General features: G+C 41.5%; 1 long non-coding RNA gene across 1 annotated transcript; it reads right to left on the bottom strand.

Annotated features, from left to right (window-relative positions):
- Positions 1–522: 522 nt before the first annotated feature.
- On the bottom strand, positions 523–16,775 carry LOC144264253 (uncharacterized). The gene is made up of 3 exons (XR_013345999.1): positions 16,661–16,775; positions 5,615–5,958; positions 523–4,939 (listed from the first exon to the last, which is right to left on the bottom strand). It is a non-coding gene; the product is annotated as an uncharacterized LOC144264253 (long non-coding RNA).
- Between the last annotated feature and the right edge of the window lie 125 nt (positions 16,776–16,900).

The raw sequence follows: 16,900 nt of genomic DNA, 5'->3' as shown, positions 1-16,900 counted from the left end.
TTTTTTGAACCCTGTTATACTTTTGGCCTTCATAACATCCCCTGGCAACAAGTTCCAGAGGTTGATTGTGTGTTGTGTAAGAAGTACTTCTTTTTGTTAGTTTTAAAACTGCTGCATGTTAATTTCATTGGATGGCCCTTGGTTCTTGTGTTATGGAAAAGGGATAAATAACACTTACTTTCTTCACACCATTCAAGATTTTAACGCCTCTGTCATATCCCCACTTAGTCATCTCTCTTCTAAGCTGAAGAGTCCCAATCTTCTTCTTCATCTCTCCTCATATGGAAGCTGTTTCCTACCCCTAATAATTGTTGTTGCCCTTTTCTGTACTTTTTCCAATTCATATAGATATAGATATAGATATTTATTTTTAGGGCTGTCGATTAATTGCAGTTAACTCACGTGATTAACTCAAAAAAATTAATCGTGATTGATCAGTTTTAATTGCAGTTAAACAATAGAATACCAATTGAAATTTATTAAATATTTTGGATGTTTTTTTACATTTTCAAATATATGGATTTTAATTACAACACAGAATACAAAGTATACATTGCTTATTTTATATTTTTGATCAAATATTTGCACTGTAAAAATGATAAAGAAATAGTATTTTTCAATTTTCCTCATACAAGTACTGTAGTGCAATCTCTAACATGAAAGGGCAACTTACAAATGTAGATTTTTTTTAATATATAACTCAAAAACAAAACGTAAAACTTTAGAGCCTACAAGTCCACTCAGTCCTACTTCTTGTAGAGACAATCGCTAAGACAAACAAGTTTGTGTACTGCCTACTTTTTATTTATGTCACCAGAAAATGAGACCAGGCATTCACATGGCATTTTTGTAGCCAGCATTGCAAGGTAATTACACGCCAGATATGCTAAACATCCGTATGCCCCTTCATGTTTTGGCCACCATTTCAGAGGTCATGCTTCTATGATAATGACACTCATTAAACAAATGCATTAATTAAATTTCTGACTGAACTCCTTGAGGGAGAATTGTATGTCTCCTGCTCTGTTTTACCCGCATTCTGCCGTATATTTCATGTTACGGCAGTTTCAGATGATGACCCAGCACATGTTGTTCATTTTAAGAACGCTTTCACTGCAGATTTGACAAAACACAAAGAAGGTACCAATGTGAGATTTCTAAAGATAACTACAGCACTTGACCCAAGGTTTAACAATCTGAAGTATCTTCCAAAATCTGAGAGAGATGAGATATGGAGCATGCTTTCAGAATTCTTAAAAGAGCAACACTCCAATGCGAAAACTAGAGAACCCAAACCACCAAAAAAGAAAATCAACCTTCTGCTGTTGGCATCTGACTCAGATGATGAAAATGAACGTGCGTCAGTCTGCACTGCTTTGGATCACTGTCAAGTCGAACCTGTCATCAGCATGGATGCATGTCCTCTGGAATGGTGGTTGAAGCCTGACGGGACATATGACTCTTTAGTGCCTTTAGCATGTAAATATGTTGCGTCGCTGGCTAGAACAGTGCCATGCAAATGCCTGTTCTCACTTTCAGGTAACATTGTAAACAAGAAGCAGGCAGCATTATCGCCTGCAAATGTAAACAAACTTGTTTGTCTGAGCAACTGGCCAAACAAGACGTAGGACTGAGTGTACCTGTAGGCGCTAAAGTTTTTACATTGTTTTATTTTTAAATGCAGTTATTTTGTACTTAAAAGTCTATATTTGAAAGATCCACTTTCATGATAAAGAGATTGTACTGTATATACAAAATGATGGGGTCTACATTAGCTGTTACCACTCAACAAAGAGATCTTGGAATTATTCTGGATCGTTCTCTGAGAACATCTGCTCAATGTGAAGCGGCAGTCAAAAAGGTAAAAGAAAGTTAGGAACCATTAGGAAAGGGATAGATCATAAGACACAAAGTATCATAATGCCACTATATAAATCCATAGTATGCCCACACCTTGAATACTGCATTTAGTTCTGGTTGCCCCATCTCAAAAAATATTAGAACTGTCAAACGATTAAAAATTAATCATGATTTATCATGCTATTAAGCAATAATAGAATACCATTTATTTATTGGATGTTTTCTACATTTTCAAATATATTGATTTCAATTACAACACAGAATACAAAGTGCATAGTGGTCATTTTATCTGCAAGTACGTACTTGAAGAAAAGATTTCTGATCATAAAGAGCTCTTTAATCTAGAAGGCAGAGGCATAACAAGATCCAATGGCTTGAAACTGAACGTAGACAAATTCAGATAAGAAATAAGGTGCAATTTTTTGACAGTGAGGATAATTAACTTTTGCTATGGATGTACTGGATTCTCCATTACCTGAAGGGTATTTAAATCAAGACTGGCTGGCTTTCTAGAAGATATGGTCTAGTTCAACTAGGAGTTATGGCCTTGATTCAGAAGTTACTGGATAATATTCTATGGCATGAGTTATTGACATAATAGTCCTTTCTAGCCTTAAAGATCTATAAAAGTGAGGCATGTTTATAGTTCACTCTAAGCACATTTTGGAAAACATTGCTTAAGATTTACCTTTATCATCTAACAGAGTCTTATTATTAAAGACTTCGTGAATACTATTTTCATGTAAGTTGGCTATTGTTGTACTTTTGACAACTGTCCTGTGCCCCACATATTTAAGGAACCCTAACTGTGATATAGGAGATGGAGAAATTACATAGTTGATGTGCTATGGTACTAGGCTACAAAGGACCTGCTGTAGAGACTAAAAAGCTTTCAAATCATTCCCTAGTGTTGTATTTGCCGGAAAACCCAGTTGCATTTTATGAGAGATAATGTTTTACCAATTTTTAGCTATTTGGTATATTAGTTTATGATCCTCAAAGAGAACAAAAAACTTTATTTATTATCCTTTTATTAAACCCAACAGAAATGCAAACATTGTAGAACAAGGACAATGTAATTTAAAGTGAATATTTTCATGAAACAGATATGTTTATTACTGTCTGGTTTCCTGAGAACCTGACAGCCTACTTATATACACTGAATTCTCACTGTTTTCATTGCCTTGATCCACTCTGTTTTAGTCCAGCACATGAATGAACTGAAATATGGAGAGCCAAAATAAATTGCCAGACAAAGGGAAAGGGCTTGTCAACACAGAGACATTTACATAAAAATTATACCACTATAATTATGTTGCTATAGTTATACTGATATAACTCCGCATGTGGACAATCTTATTCCAGTGTAATATATGACATAAGTTAAACTGGAAAAGGACCCCCTCGTACACTGGAATAATAGTGTCCACATGGGGAGTTATACCAGTCAAACTATAGCAACATAATTATACTGGTATAGTTCTGATGGTAAAAATCCCCATGAAGACAAGTCTTTTAAAGTGGTAAAGAGAGAGCAATTATTTCTTAGCCTTCAAATGTTGGTAGGGTTTTTCTCCTCTACAGCTACAACATACTAAATTATGGTAAAGCAGTCACAAAAAGCAATTGTTTAAAAATCTGGAAATTCAGAATTAAAGTTATGCAAACTAGTAACTTTGCCTGATGTCCTGCCAAATTACACACGATCCACTTGATGTGCAATGACATCCAAAATAACTATCACAATTACTCAAGAAATTTTTTCAAATGTATTGAGAAATTTTCAAGTTTTAAGTCATCTTCCCTTTATCCTCTGTGTGTATGTAACAGAAAAACTGTAGAATAGGTAATCTGTAAATATCGCCTATAGACTGTTTTGAGAATGAGGTACTCTGTCAGCTATGTCATTGGGTAGGATGGAAATAGATGTTCGGGTCTCAAATCCACAATGAGAGGGAGAATGAGATTATTAAAGTGGCCCTTGTGCTTTCCATACAAGTCTGTCACCTTGCAGCTTTTCAATTTGAATGTGTGACCCTACTCAGAAACCTATATTCAGAGTTAAATTTTCACTTAAAACCCAAACATGTTAATGTACGGAAATAAACAGTTATGGCATTCAAGCAACCTTAACTCTGCTTCGTAGAGACACCATGCGATTATGACGTAGTTATTTTAGTATTTGTAGTCACAGATTAAAAGTGATTTAAAATAGGTTTTTTGCATTGGTATTTCTCTCATTCTGACACTACAGGACAGAATAAGGTTGTTTTGATGTTTAACTTGGCATATCTTACCTTCACTTGTTTGGATTTCTTTAAAGAGTAATCTTAGCTCTGAATTTCCTGGGTTTGCAATGCTTGCTTTTGTGGCATCTACAACATCTCTGTAATGTAATTTTCTTGGGTGGTTGTTTTTTTGTTGGTTAAAAAATTTGTGCATGAACACAAAACAAGAAACCCAAAAAAATACACTAATCAATATTTCTTATAATTTAAAGATATGTAATAATGAACAAATCATTGAAAATATTTTAAAGGCAGTTGCTTAAAGCAGACGGAGAGCACTGACCAGTTAAACTGGGTTTTCAGCCAATTTGCATTATCAGAGCAGCACAAAAGCAGCTACAGTGCACTGCTGAAACTGACCCTTAATTTGCAATTGCCTATTGGTTTAGAGATCTGTGTCATGGAGATTGTATTATGCGAAAGGAGTGCTGGAGAGAGCCTGAATCCCAACATCTCTGCATTTTAAGGAAGCCCTGTGCTTCTGCTTCAATTCTCCCAGCAGTGATGCCTAAATACACAGTGGAGCTGACACAATAGGGAGCCTTTTCAAACTCTGGTGCCCAAGCCAGTATGCAGCCATGGAATCTTTAGAGAGCAATGGCAGTTGAGTCAAATAATCTATCCGTGAGAATTCTTAACGTATGTCTAGTCTCCCTCATATCACTGAGTCATTATAACCAACAGAATTGTTGCATGAAAGTTACCTGTAGAGGTGACTGGTTCAGTTATCTCTGATGTCACAATGGTGTTACTTGAGTTACCTGAGCTGTTGTCCCGACCCTAGTGGTAGCCTATATAACAATTAGATACAAAATCATTAATAATGCAGCTTAATTTCAACATAAATTTCCTCAAATATATATTTCAATTAATTTTAACTATGTGAAAAGTTTGAAGAATATTTTTTCATTTAAGATAATTTAGAAGAAAAGACTTAGACTAAATTTCTTAAAGGACTCATTTTAAAATTAATTTTAACTCAAACTAATCAATGGATTTATTTGTAAATCTTCAGAAAATTAATTCTATACCTAGAGAGTAAATGCTGTAGCTATGGGGAGACGGTGCTGTCATTTACCCATAACAAAGAGGTTGAATCCCTGCTTTAAATGCAAAACAGATGTTACAGTTCTGAGGGTGAAGCTGTACTTTTGCCCATCTCTGTGAGCACCCTTTCCAAGTGACAGACCTATACCTGCACTCCTCTCATAATGGAATCCTGTGATTTGTCCCACTCTTAGACTGGACTGACAAGGCTACAACACCCCATTTACCAACCATATTCCCTCTTGCAGGCCCAACTGCATTAAAATCCTGCATAGACTTTTCTTCAGGAGCTTGTGACCAGTGTGAAGTTGCAGTGACTCAGAACAGCCTCTTCAAACAAAGTATTATTTATTTATCCACAGGAACATAGAGAGGAAAAGGGTTAAAACAACAAAAGACCTACATGCATACTCTCCTACCTTAACTTAGCCTTTCCACGCCAGTTTAAGTAGGCTCCACATTACCCAGGCGGTCCCAGCACTGGGGATGAACAAGACAGGCTTTACCCCTACAGCTTCTGCCCCTTTGATGGTCTGGCCCTCCAATCAGTGTGTCTCTCTTCAGTTCACAGGCATTCTTTTTTCCATTTCAAGGTTCCTTTGTTCAAGAGTTCCTTCACCAAGATCTGAGTTTTCCAGCAGAGCTCCTGCACTTGGTCAAACTGGTTTACACATTTCCCCAGAAGGGCTTGCAGTGAGTCTACCAACAGTAGATTCCTGGTATTGTCCATTTGAATTAGAGTCATTGAAGAATTCCTGGAGACCTATGGAGAGTTTCAGCTGAAGTTAAACCTTAGGGTTCCATAGAGCCAGCCTCACCACAATACTCAAACAATCAGAGATGCGCTATTTCTTCACTATGGAATTCAAAACTTAATTATGGCATCGCAACCAACACCTCCATACTAATAGTAAATACTGGCAGATGTTTGAATTATACATAGAAAGTAAGATGGGAAAATATTGTGTTTGGACAAATGTGGGGCAGGAGCAAACTGTTAGCCAGAGCTTGCAAAGCACAGGTTGCCACGTTGGTAGGTTTGTGGAGCAAGAATTGATGTTGGAAATCTGTGGTGAAGCCTAACAGGATCTTTTTTCCCCCTCTTATGGCAATAGCCCTATTTTAAATATCAGTCATGTGAGCAAAATAACCAATGATATTGTAAGGGATAACATTCAGGCAATTTTAAACACACATTCACAAACTTTAAGTGCTACGAGGAGTAAGCAGAAGTTGACCGTGTCTATAATTTAGAATGCCATCTTCTCAGACACTCTATATTGTCACGAAATATATTACACTGTTGCCAGAGTTCCCACTCAGAATTGGGGCACATTGTGGTAGTCACTATACAAAACACAAAGGCAGGCACAGTCTCTTCCTCAAAGAGCTTACAATATATTTGCTTCACCAATGCTTTTGTTTGGTCTTCGATAAAAGTTGGTAAATGTCAGTTTCACCATACATACACAAACCAACAAAAGGATTTTCCTCAATAACTGAAATGTATTAGGGAATTCGTAGATAAGGAAAGTAAGAAAAGTGCTGCTTGAGAACTTATTAGAGTTTGATTTAAAGATATTTACTTTGTATATTTGGACATATGATGGTGACAACTTGTGTTTTAACAGTTATAAAGCTTCAACTTTTTGAATTTCAGTGTCATTAAATAATTATTGTCTGACCCACCACATAATTTTCTGCAACTGTGAAAATTTAAATTGATGAAACTCCCTTACCTGGAGTTATTCTGTCACTTTTTTTAGTACCTTAAACTTACATCACATCTACAGAGTTATAGCCAGATGAGATAGTCACCGTTTACGCCTTTAAACAATCTATGCTGCAAATCTGTCAGCCTCCCTGTTCCTCTGAATGTTTAATCTCAGCTAAAAATTATCAATGCACATAGATAAGAGCAGAGAGATATACTGCTGGCAGTAATGCATTCCACCAGACAGGAATTATGAATTTTTCAGCTGAACATTCATAGTATCTAGCTGTGACAAAGTCTTTGTTGTTCTTCCCAACCACACGCAGAACATTTTAGAGACAATAGCAAGCCCTTTAAGTTTCCCAAGCAAAAGCTCTATCCAACTTCAAAAAAATAAAATAAAAAAAAATCATAGGCTAAATAAGGTTTGACACCAAACTTGATCTTTTCCCAGGAGCGGATTAACCATAAAACAAACCCTTTGGTAGTACAGGGCCTGCAAACAACAGGGGGGCCCCCCAAAATGCAGGACAAATGTCTGACAACCTGCCCCCGAGTCCCAGCCAGTGGAGCAGTGGGGCTCAGGCAGGCAGGCTGCCTGCATGCTGTGGCCAGTGGCCCCACGCCGCTCCTGGAAGTGGCTGGCTGCCGGCATGTCTCTGTGTGCCCTTGGCAGGTGGGGGGAGGTGGCTCTGCATGCTGCTCCTGCCCCAGGCAGCACACAAAAACCCGCTGCCCCCCTCCCTCCCAGGGGTGCTCAGAGATGTGCCAGCAATAGCACAGCAGGGCTAAGGTGGCTCCCTGCCCACTCTGCCCCCCTCCCTCCGTGCCGCTTTGCTCCCAGAAGTGGCTGGCATGTCCCTGCGGCCCCTGGGGGGGGGGTCTCCATGCATCACCCCCGCCCTGAGCGCCAACTCCGCAGCTTTGATTGTCCAGGAACTGTGGCCAATGGGAGATGCAGGGGCGGCGCCTGTGGGCAGTGACGCGCAGAGACCCTCCTGACCCCCCCGCCTAGGAGTTGCTGCCGGATGGGGGTATGTACCACGCCGCCCGAGGTATGTGCCGCCCCCTGCCCAGAGCATGCACCCCGCACCCAAACTTCCTCCCAGAGCCTGCACCCTTCACCCACTCCCAGCCCCCTGCCCCATTCAAGTTACCTCACTTTATTTTCATTTACTTCCCATTGCTTATTATACAGGAGGAGGAGGATGAAGAAAAAAAGAATGAAAAACAGGGGGGTGATAGAGAGAATGTTCTTTTTCTTGGCTGGGTCCCGAGGGGGCCCCCCAAAAAATGCAGCTGCCAACAAGGCTCCACTAACTCTAAATCTGCCACTGCCTTTTCCCTAAATAATAATTAACATCAAGAACGTGTGCTATATAACTGAAAAACTAAGATGTCCATGTATCCCAGATAAGTGGTTGCACTCACTTATCACACCAGGAGAGGCAAACTGAAGGAATAAATCAATACATTAAGGGAAATAGGACCCCCTTCACTCTGGTCCTCATAAACAGCTTTTTGTAAGGCATAGAATTTTGTATCCCAGGCATGCATTTTTACTTTCTTTCATGGAGAGGTTTGTTCACTTTGGCAGCATTGTGCGTGATGCTTTTGGGAGAAATCCTAATAATCTTCTCTACAAAAAAAAAAAAAACAGCCCACAAACAAAGGGGGACGGGGGGAGCCAGAAGCATACAAGAAAATATTAATGTAATGGGCTGATCAATCTTCATTGTTAAAAGAGGAAAATAGAGTAAGACTACTGACTTGCCCTGTGGTACCAAGGATCCCAATCATGCAATTTACAACATACAGGTAGCCCCCCTAATGACATGAGTAGGCCTCATGGGAGAGGGCACAGGGGTCTGCCCATGTATTGTAAACTGCAAGACTGGGATCTGGATTCAGATTTATTTTTTTTTAATTACATACAAACTGCTCTATTCTCTATTTTACCATGCATAATATATATCTATTTGTGGTAGTTCTAACCAAATTTAAATTTGTGTTCTACCTATTCTGAATCTGAATTAATCTGACCAACAGAGGAAGGTTTACTTCCCAATTTCACAAGGTCTGGATCTTTAATAGACTTTAAAAAAAAAATATATGAAAGATAAGAGGAAAGGCACTGAATTAGTAGGCTGAGCATTAAAATTAAGATAGGCCAGTCCTATCTACCTCAGAAGGATGTGAGGATTAATTAATATTTGTACAGTGCTTTGAAAAAGTGCAATAAAAATACTAAGTAAAATATATGCCGGCATAAATTATGGGTCATGTTTTACTGTGAAAAGCAAAATCCTTGTTTTCCTCTGTTCTACACCAACATTGTATATCAATGACCTACAGTCCCAGCCAGCCTTTTGATGATAGCCAAAACCCATTTTTATTTATTTAAAAACACACACAAGTTAATTTTCAGATTAAAGGGAAGCAAAACTACCAAACCGTATTGAGTCTGAAATGTTTGTAACCAGATATAATAGTGTGCTGCTCATAAGGTGTGTATGCCTTATTGGGCAGAGGGATAGCTCAGTGGTTTGAGCATTGGCCTTGCTCAACCCAGAGCTGTGAGTTCAATCCTTGAAGGGGCCATTTGGGATCTGGGGCAAAAATTGGGGATTGGTCCTGCTTTGAGCAGGGGGTTGGACTAGATGATCTCCTGAGGTCCCTTCCAACCCTGATATTCTGTGATACAGCACCCCATTTCAAGATTTGGGGTGGTGGATAAGTAAGATGACCCAGGGTCACGTGCCAGTAGTATGGAGGTGGTGTTTCCTCTAAGAAGAATAGAGCATGGGAAAGACTGAGGTTGGTCTTTCCATAGAGGTGTTTCAGCTGGTGTGGGACTGGCAGAACTCCCTACCCAAAGAAAGCTGGGATAAGAGCCCAGGAAGGTACTGGTGGGTGAGCCCGAGGACAGGAGGTGAGACAATTGGCAACTGAAGGTAGCTGTCAAGCCCTGGGGAAAGGGTAAAATGGAATGGTGAAGCCCTGACACAACAGTACTTGGGAAGGACTGTGGAAAAACCCTATTCTAAGGGTGCACCTGGTGAAAAATCTTTTTAAAAGTGCCAATCTTTAAAAAAGGGAAGAAGGAGGATCCTGGGAACTATAGGCCAGTCAGCCTCACCTCAGTCCCCAGAAAAATCATGGAGTAGGTCCTCAAAGAATCTATCCTGAAGCACTTACATGAGAGGAAAGTGATCAGGAACAGTCAGCATGGATTCACCAAGGGAAGGTCATGCCTGACTAATCTAATCGCCTTCTATGATGAGATTACTGGTTCTGTGGATGAAGGGAAAGCAGTGGATGTATTGTTTCTTGACTTTAGCAAAGCTTTTGACATGGTCTCCCAAAGTATTCTTGTCAGCAAGTTAAACAAGTACAGGCTGGATGAATGCACTATAAGGTGGGTAGAAAGTTGGCTAGATTGTCGGGCTCAACGGGTAGTGATCAATGGCTCCATGTCTAGTTGGCAGCCGGTGTCAAGTGGAGTGCCCCAGGGGTCGGTCTGGGGCCGGTTTTGTTCAATATCTTCATAAATGATCTGGAGGATGGTGTGGATTGCACTCTCAGCAAATTTGCGGATGATACTAAACTGGGAGGAGTGGTAGATACGCTGGAGGGCAGGGATAGGATACAGAGGGACCTAGACAAATTGGAGGATTGGGCCAAAAGAAATCTGATGAGGTTCAATAAGGATAAGTGCAGGGTCCTGCACTTGGGACAGAAGAACCCAATGCACTGCTACAGACTAGGGACCGAATGGCTAGGCAGCAGTTCTGCAGAAAAGGACCTAGGGGTGACAGTGGACGAGAAGCTGGATATGAGTCAACAGTGTGCCCTTGTTGCCAAGAAGGCCAATGGCATTTTGGGATGTATAAGCAGGGGCATAGCGAGCAGATCGAGGGACGTGATCATTCCCCTCTATTCGACATTGGTGAGACCTCATCTGGAGTACTGTGTCCAGTTTTGGGCCCCACGCTACAAGAAGGATGTGGATAAATTGGAGAGAGTCCAGTGAAAGGCAACAAAAATTATTACGGGTCTGGAACACATGATTTATGAGGAGAGGCTGAGGGAACTGGGATTGTTTAGTTTGCAGAAGAGAAGAATGAGGGGGGATTTAATAGCTGCTTTCAACTACCTGAGAGGTGGTTCCAGAGAGGATGGTTCTAGACTATTCTCAGTGGTAGAAGAGGACAGGACAAGGAGTAATGGTCTCAAGTTGCAGTGGGGGAGGTTTAGGTTGGATATTAGGAAAAACTTGTTCACTAGGAGGATGGTGAAACACTGGAATGCGTTACCTAGGGAGGTGGTGGAATCTCCTTCCTTAGACGTTTTTAAGGTCAGGCTTGACAAAGCCCTGGCTGAGATGATTTAATTGGGGATTGGTCCTGCTTTGAGCAGGGGGTTGGACTAGATGACCTCCTGAGGTCCCTTCCAACCCTGATATTCTATGAAAAATGGAATACGTTTTTATTGTGTTTCACTAAGCAGCCACAAAGAAAGGGAACCTTAATTCCACCTGTGCGGAGTGTGCATGCTTCATGGGTCTGACAGAGAACATACAGAGGTTGGGGTGACTGTCCTGGGAGGTGGCCTGCACACGACAGCACCCTACAATACCAAAACTACTAGTCAGCTACCACTGATTAGCTATGTCTGCTTTTACCAATGCAAGAATTTGCTGTAAAAGTAACCTTTTCGCACAGAAGTGCAAGCAAAATCAGTTACCATTTTATGTGCCACCCATATTTAAAATTTTAAGTGTGATTTCCCAAGTAACTAATGAGAGGGATAAAACAGTGTATGACAACTGTTGGTGAGTTATTTTCTTATTTATATGCAGTACTACTGCAGTATTTCAATTCTAGTACACATAATGAGGAAGCACTGATGTAATTCTGCATGTACACTAAAATCCACAGTGTCTACATTTTATTTATACCAGGTGTATTATTAATTTCCAGTAGTGCCAACTACTGGAAAAAGAGAGAGAGACACAAAGAGTTCCTGACTCAAAGAACTTAAAAGACAAAAACAAACTGTTCTGAGGCAGTTCCCATCTCAGTACAGTCCTTCACAACCCTCACTACTGAGCAGGGCTTCATAGCCTAGGAGGCAAGCAATGGTCATTCTTTCTTACCCCTCCCCATTTTACTTATGGGATATCTTGTATTAATTTAGATGGAATGAACAGGTCCAAAGAGTCAAAGGTGTAACTGGGACTATCACTGTCCAACATTAAAGAGTTGGAAACATGGAAATTGGAAACATGGAATTGGAAATATGCTTTATGTACCCAATATACACATTATTTATAATTTTATTATGTACACCTCTATCTGATACACACTATAGATGTACCATTTCTGGTACTGCTATCTCCAAGGCAGAGAACAAAAAGAGAGGGACTTGGCTTGATCATTTGTTTAGGACAACTGACACCTACTTTTATTGAGTGGTTTTATAATTGTCTAATTATTTATGGGTTTACATTTAACACTATTGTCACAGCCAATCCCAGTCAGGGACAAGAGCGATCAGTGTGTTTTAAGATCTCACTATCCAGCACATATCCCACAACTGGATTACATGCCCTGCAACCTCCATTGTGCATAAGCCACCCCCAGCCCACTTCTTAGGCTGTATCACAGGTTCAACCTGAACTCTAACATGAGCTGTCTAGGTCACAAGTCCCCAACTAGTTTCCTGCTTTGGGGCATGGAGAGAGGAGTGTGCAATGCCTGCACCCACCCAGGAAGATGCCTGCCCTTACCTTTCCTAGGGGCCTGTGCAATCTTCCCTGTCCTACAGTCACAGCACATTTAAGTTGAGTAGATGGGTCCCATTTTGAATTCTCACCACTCCAGGAGTGTAGAGATATGTTTGTAGAAGATTATAATTTAGATATGCTTCCTCATAAGAGACAGTATTATGAACTGTTACAAAGCTCTGTCCTTGCCTCCGTGGGTCCCGCATTTCCTGGCGGATCTCGCTAGCTCAGAGGCTCACTGTGACCCTCCATGTAACCCTTCTCTCTCTAGAGACAAGGGTCACAGTCTACTGAGCCATTTTCATCACAAGCCAGCGAAGGGAGGTGAAGAGAAGTTATCTTTCCTTGCACAGTCTCTGTTGTCTCCCAGTCTCAGTGATTAATCAGGGGACAAAGGTGCGGGGGGGAGAGGGGAAGAGCCCAGGCCCACCCTCTACTCCAGGCTCCAGCCCAGGGATCCTAATAGTATCAGCTATGGTAGCTGACCTTTTAGAAACATGACATGTACAATCCCCTCAGCTACTTCCCCCACAGCAACCCTCACTTCCTCAAGCTCCACTTCACCCTTATCTCAGGACCTCCTTCCTTGTACCTGATATGGTGTGTACTACTCAGCCTCTCCAACAGCCTAATTTCCTTCCACAGCTCCTGACATGCACACCCACCTGACTGGCTGGGAGGCTTTTAACTAGTTTCAGCCAGCCCCTGATAGGCTTCAGGTGTCCCAATCAACCTAGCCTTCTCCCTGCCTTCTGGAAAGTTCTTAATTGGCCCCAGGTGTCTTAATTGACCTGGAGCAGCTGCCATTTCACTTAACCTGGTACCAGGGATTTGTTTAGCCTGGAGCTAATATATCTATCTGCCACTACTTTTCTATTGCCATCTGGCCTTGCCCCGTCACAGAACATAGGAATTTGGAGATGTGTCCTGGAGGCAGGGATTGAGAACACCACATTGTGGTCAGCAGTTCACCAGAGACGCTCTCTAGTTTGTTTTATTAAAGTTTTATTCCTTTCTCATTCAGTGGTTTGTTATTTAATGAACCCCAAGATCATTACATGGTGTCAGAAGTGCTGAATGAGGAGGAAATGGCAGTGATTTTGAAGGTAAGTCCTATATTTGCAACTGAAAGCAGAGATAAAGGGGGGCATGAGAGAATCATGTGGAGCACCAGGCACAGGAGCTTTTGCATGTATTTGGTGAGCACAATAGTAGCTTGACTAGCTTAAAAAGTTGGGGGGGAAATAAAAATAAATGGTATTGGGGTTCAGAACAGGAGAAATCATGGTTTAAACATGGGAAGGTTTAAACTGATACAAGAACCAATGCTGAAGTTCTATGCATCAGGAAGACCTATTAAAATTTCAGCAGATGCTTCAGAGTCTGGGTTAGGTGCAGTGATTTTACAGAAATGTGAGGATTGTCGGCAACCAGTGGCATATACATCCAAATCGCTGACTGAGGCAGAAACCAGATTGAGAAGGAGCTTTTAGGAATATTGTTTACCTGGGAGAGATTCAATCAGTATATTATTTATGGCCGGAAGGTGGAAGTTGAAAAAGACCACAAGCCTCTGATAGTGCTAGTTAGCAAATGGCTAAATGACTACATCTTGATGATGATGATGATGGTGCAAAAGTATGATTTGGTTGTGACCAAAACGCCTTGTAAATTCATGATCACTGAAGATGCACTTTCCAGAGCAGTGGCTCCCACGACACCAGAGAAGACTTTAGAGACAGAGATGCAAGCCTATGTAGATTTGATTGTAAAGTCAATTCCCATAGTTACAGGAAACTGTAACAAATAAGAGAAGAAACAAAGAAAGATGAATCCTTGGGAATCCTTAAAGAAGTGATAATTAAAGGGTGGCCTGAAGAAATAAGGAGTTGCTGTCCAAGTATGAGAGACTATTGGAACTGCAGACATGAACTTACGGTGATAGATGGGGTGATTTTCAAGGGCAGTAAGGTTGTAATTCCAATGTGCCTCCGGAAAGAAATGCTACAGAAGATCCACGAGGGTCATTTAAGAATTGAGAAGTACAAACAACGAGCATGAGAGGTGCTGTATTGGCCACAGATCAATCACAACACTGCTAATGTGGTAAGAAACTGCTTTTCATGTTTGAAATACATGCCATGCCAATAGACAGAGCCACGGAGACATCATCCAGTTCCATAAAGGCCTTAGAAGGTCAACACTGACTTATTTACCTTGCAATCAAAGCATTATTTAATAGTCACAGCTTATTATTCTCTGAATCCAGAAATTTGCACGCCGCACGGTACTAATAGAAAGTCAGTGACAGCTGGCATGAAGGGAATCTTCTTCAGACATCGGAATTCCAGATGAAGTCTTTAGCAATAATGGGCTGCAATTTTCCAGTGCAGATTTTAGATAATTTTCCATAGTTTGGAATTTTCATTACAAAACTTCCAGTCCAAATTACCCCCAAATCAAATGGACCTGTGGAAAGGACTAAACAGACAGTAAAGAAGCTTATGAAAAAGACTTTTGACAGTGGGGTAGATTTGTATAAAGTGTTACTGAAATACACCCCTGGAGAATGGCTTTTCTCCATCTCAGCTGTTAATGGGAAGAAGGATCAGACCTAATTACCATTTACTGATATTTACTGAAATCTCATAACAATGAAAGACTAAAGAAAATCAGAAGTGGAAGCAGAAATATTATTTTGACAAAAGGGCCCATGAACTCCTCTCTCTTAACCCAGGTGATAAGAGTGTGCCTGAGGAATCACACCTCCAATACTTTGGAACACAGGGTACCATTAAAGAGCAGCTGCATCCAAAGTTTTATGTAGTCCAGACAGACCAGGGGGACATATTTAGATGTAATCAAAGGGATCTACAAATAATCCCAAAAAGATTCTACACATTGACAGTAGATATGGACTCTAGCATTTCCCATCAATGCACAAAGGAGAAAGGGTCAAGGCACAAGAGAACTCAGACTCTAAGATAAGGCAGTTTCTGAGATCAGAGCTGGAGATTAAACATCTTGAAAGACTCATAGAGACTTGCTAACCTGCCTGGAGACAGGAGGTTTGAGGAAAGTGAGTGGTAAAGACTCAGAGTGATGTGCTGATAACCTCTCCTCTCTAGAGAGTTGACACATTAGGTTTATGGAAATGTACTACATGGGTTGAAAATTGAATGGATGTGCTATTAGATAGCTGTTAGCTGTTATATATATATATAAGTCAATTTTTTTCTTTAAGAGGGAAGACATAGAGATATGTTTGTAGAAGATTGTAATTAGACACTCCCTCATAAGGGGCAGTATTATGAACATAGGAATTTGGAGAATGGGGGAGGCAGGCGTTGGGAACACTGGATGCCTGTGGGCAGCAGTTCACCAGAGATGCTCTCTGGTTATTTTGATTAAAGTTTTAGTCCCTTCTCATTCACTGATTTGTTATTTAAGGAACCCCTAGGTCATTACAAGGAGAGATCGGGGTCACAGCCAAAAGCTTCTGGTAGAGTGACCAGATGTCCTGATTTTATAGGGACAGTCCCAATACTTGAGGCTTTTTCTTACATAGACACCTTTTATCCCCCCACCCCAATTTTTCACACTTGCTCTCTGGTCACCCTAGCTTCTGGTGGCCTCCCAATCTCCTGCTCACCACTGCTTTAAAGCCACCGTAGGCTAACTGGGCTCATTCTGAATAGGCCCCAGGGGCCCAGCGCCCGCCTGCAAGGAGCCAGCCCAGGAAGCTCACGCGCTGATGAGGCTGAGCCGTCGGTGGCCACCAGAGACTGGACGAGTGCAGGGACGGCAGAGACAAGCTGCCCGAAAGCAAGGACTGAGGGGAAGGGGTACCCTAGGGCACTAGCAGCTGTAGCGAGGCTTTGCACAAGGCCCACAAGACCGGGGGCGAGCAGAGCGTCACGCTTCCCAGGCTGGGCTCCCTCCCCGCAGCGTTGCCCCACCCACCTCCACGTCTCTCTCCTCCCAACCGGCTTCATTTTTCCCACGCCCAGCGGCGCTTGCGTCCTTGCCCCTCCTACAGCAGGCGGCTGCGTCAATGCAAATAAGCTCGGTAGGAGGGGTCTGGGAGGCGAGAGCAGTGACGATAGTTCTCGCCTTCCAGAGCCGAGAAACAGTCCCTGGTAGAATCCACGGCAGTGGAAGAAACCATTTTTCAGCCTCTCCCACCCTCGCCGGGGGAAATCA

The sequence above is a fragment of the Eretmochelys imbricata genome, chromosome 4, assembly GCF_965152235.1.
Source record: "Eretmochelys imbricata isolate rEreImb1 chromosome 4, rEreImb1.hap1, whole genome shotgun sequence".
Lineage (NCBI taxonomy): Eukaryota > Metazoa > Chordata > Testudines > Cheloniidae > Eretmochelys > Eretmochelys imbricata.
Note: the sequence above shows the minus strand (reverse complement) of the source record. Positions and strands in the feature narration are given on the sequence as shown.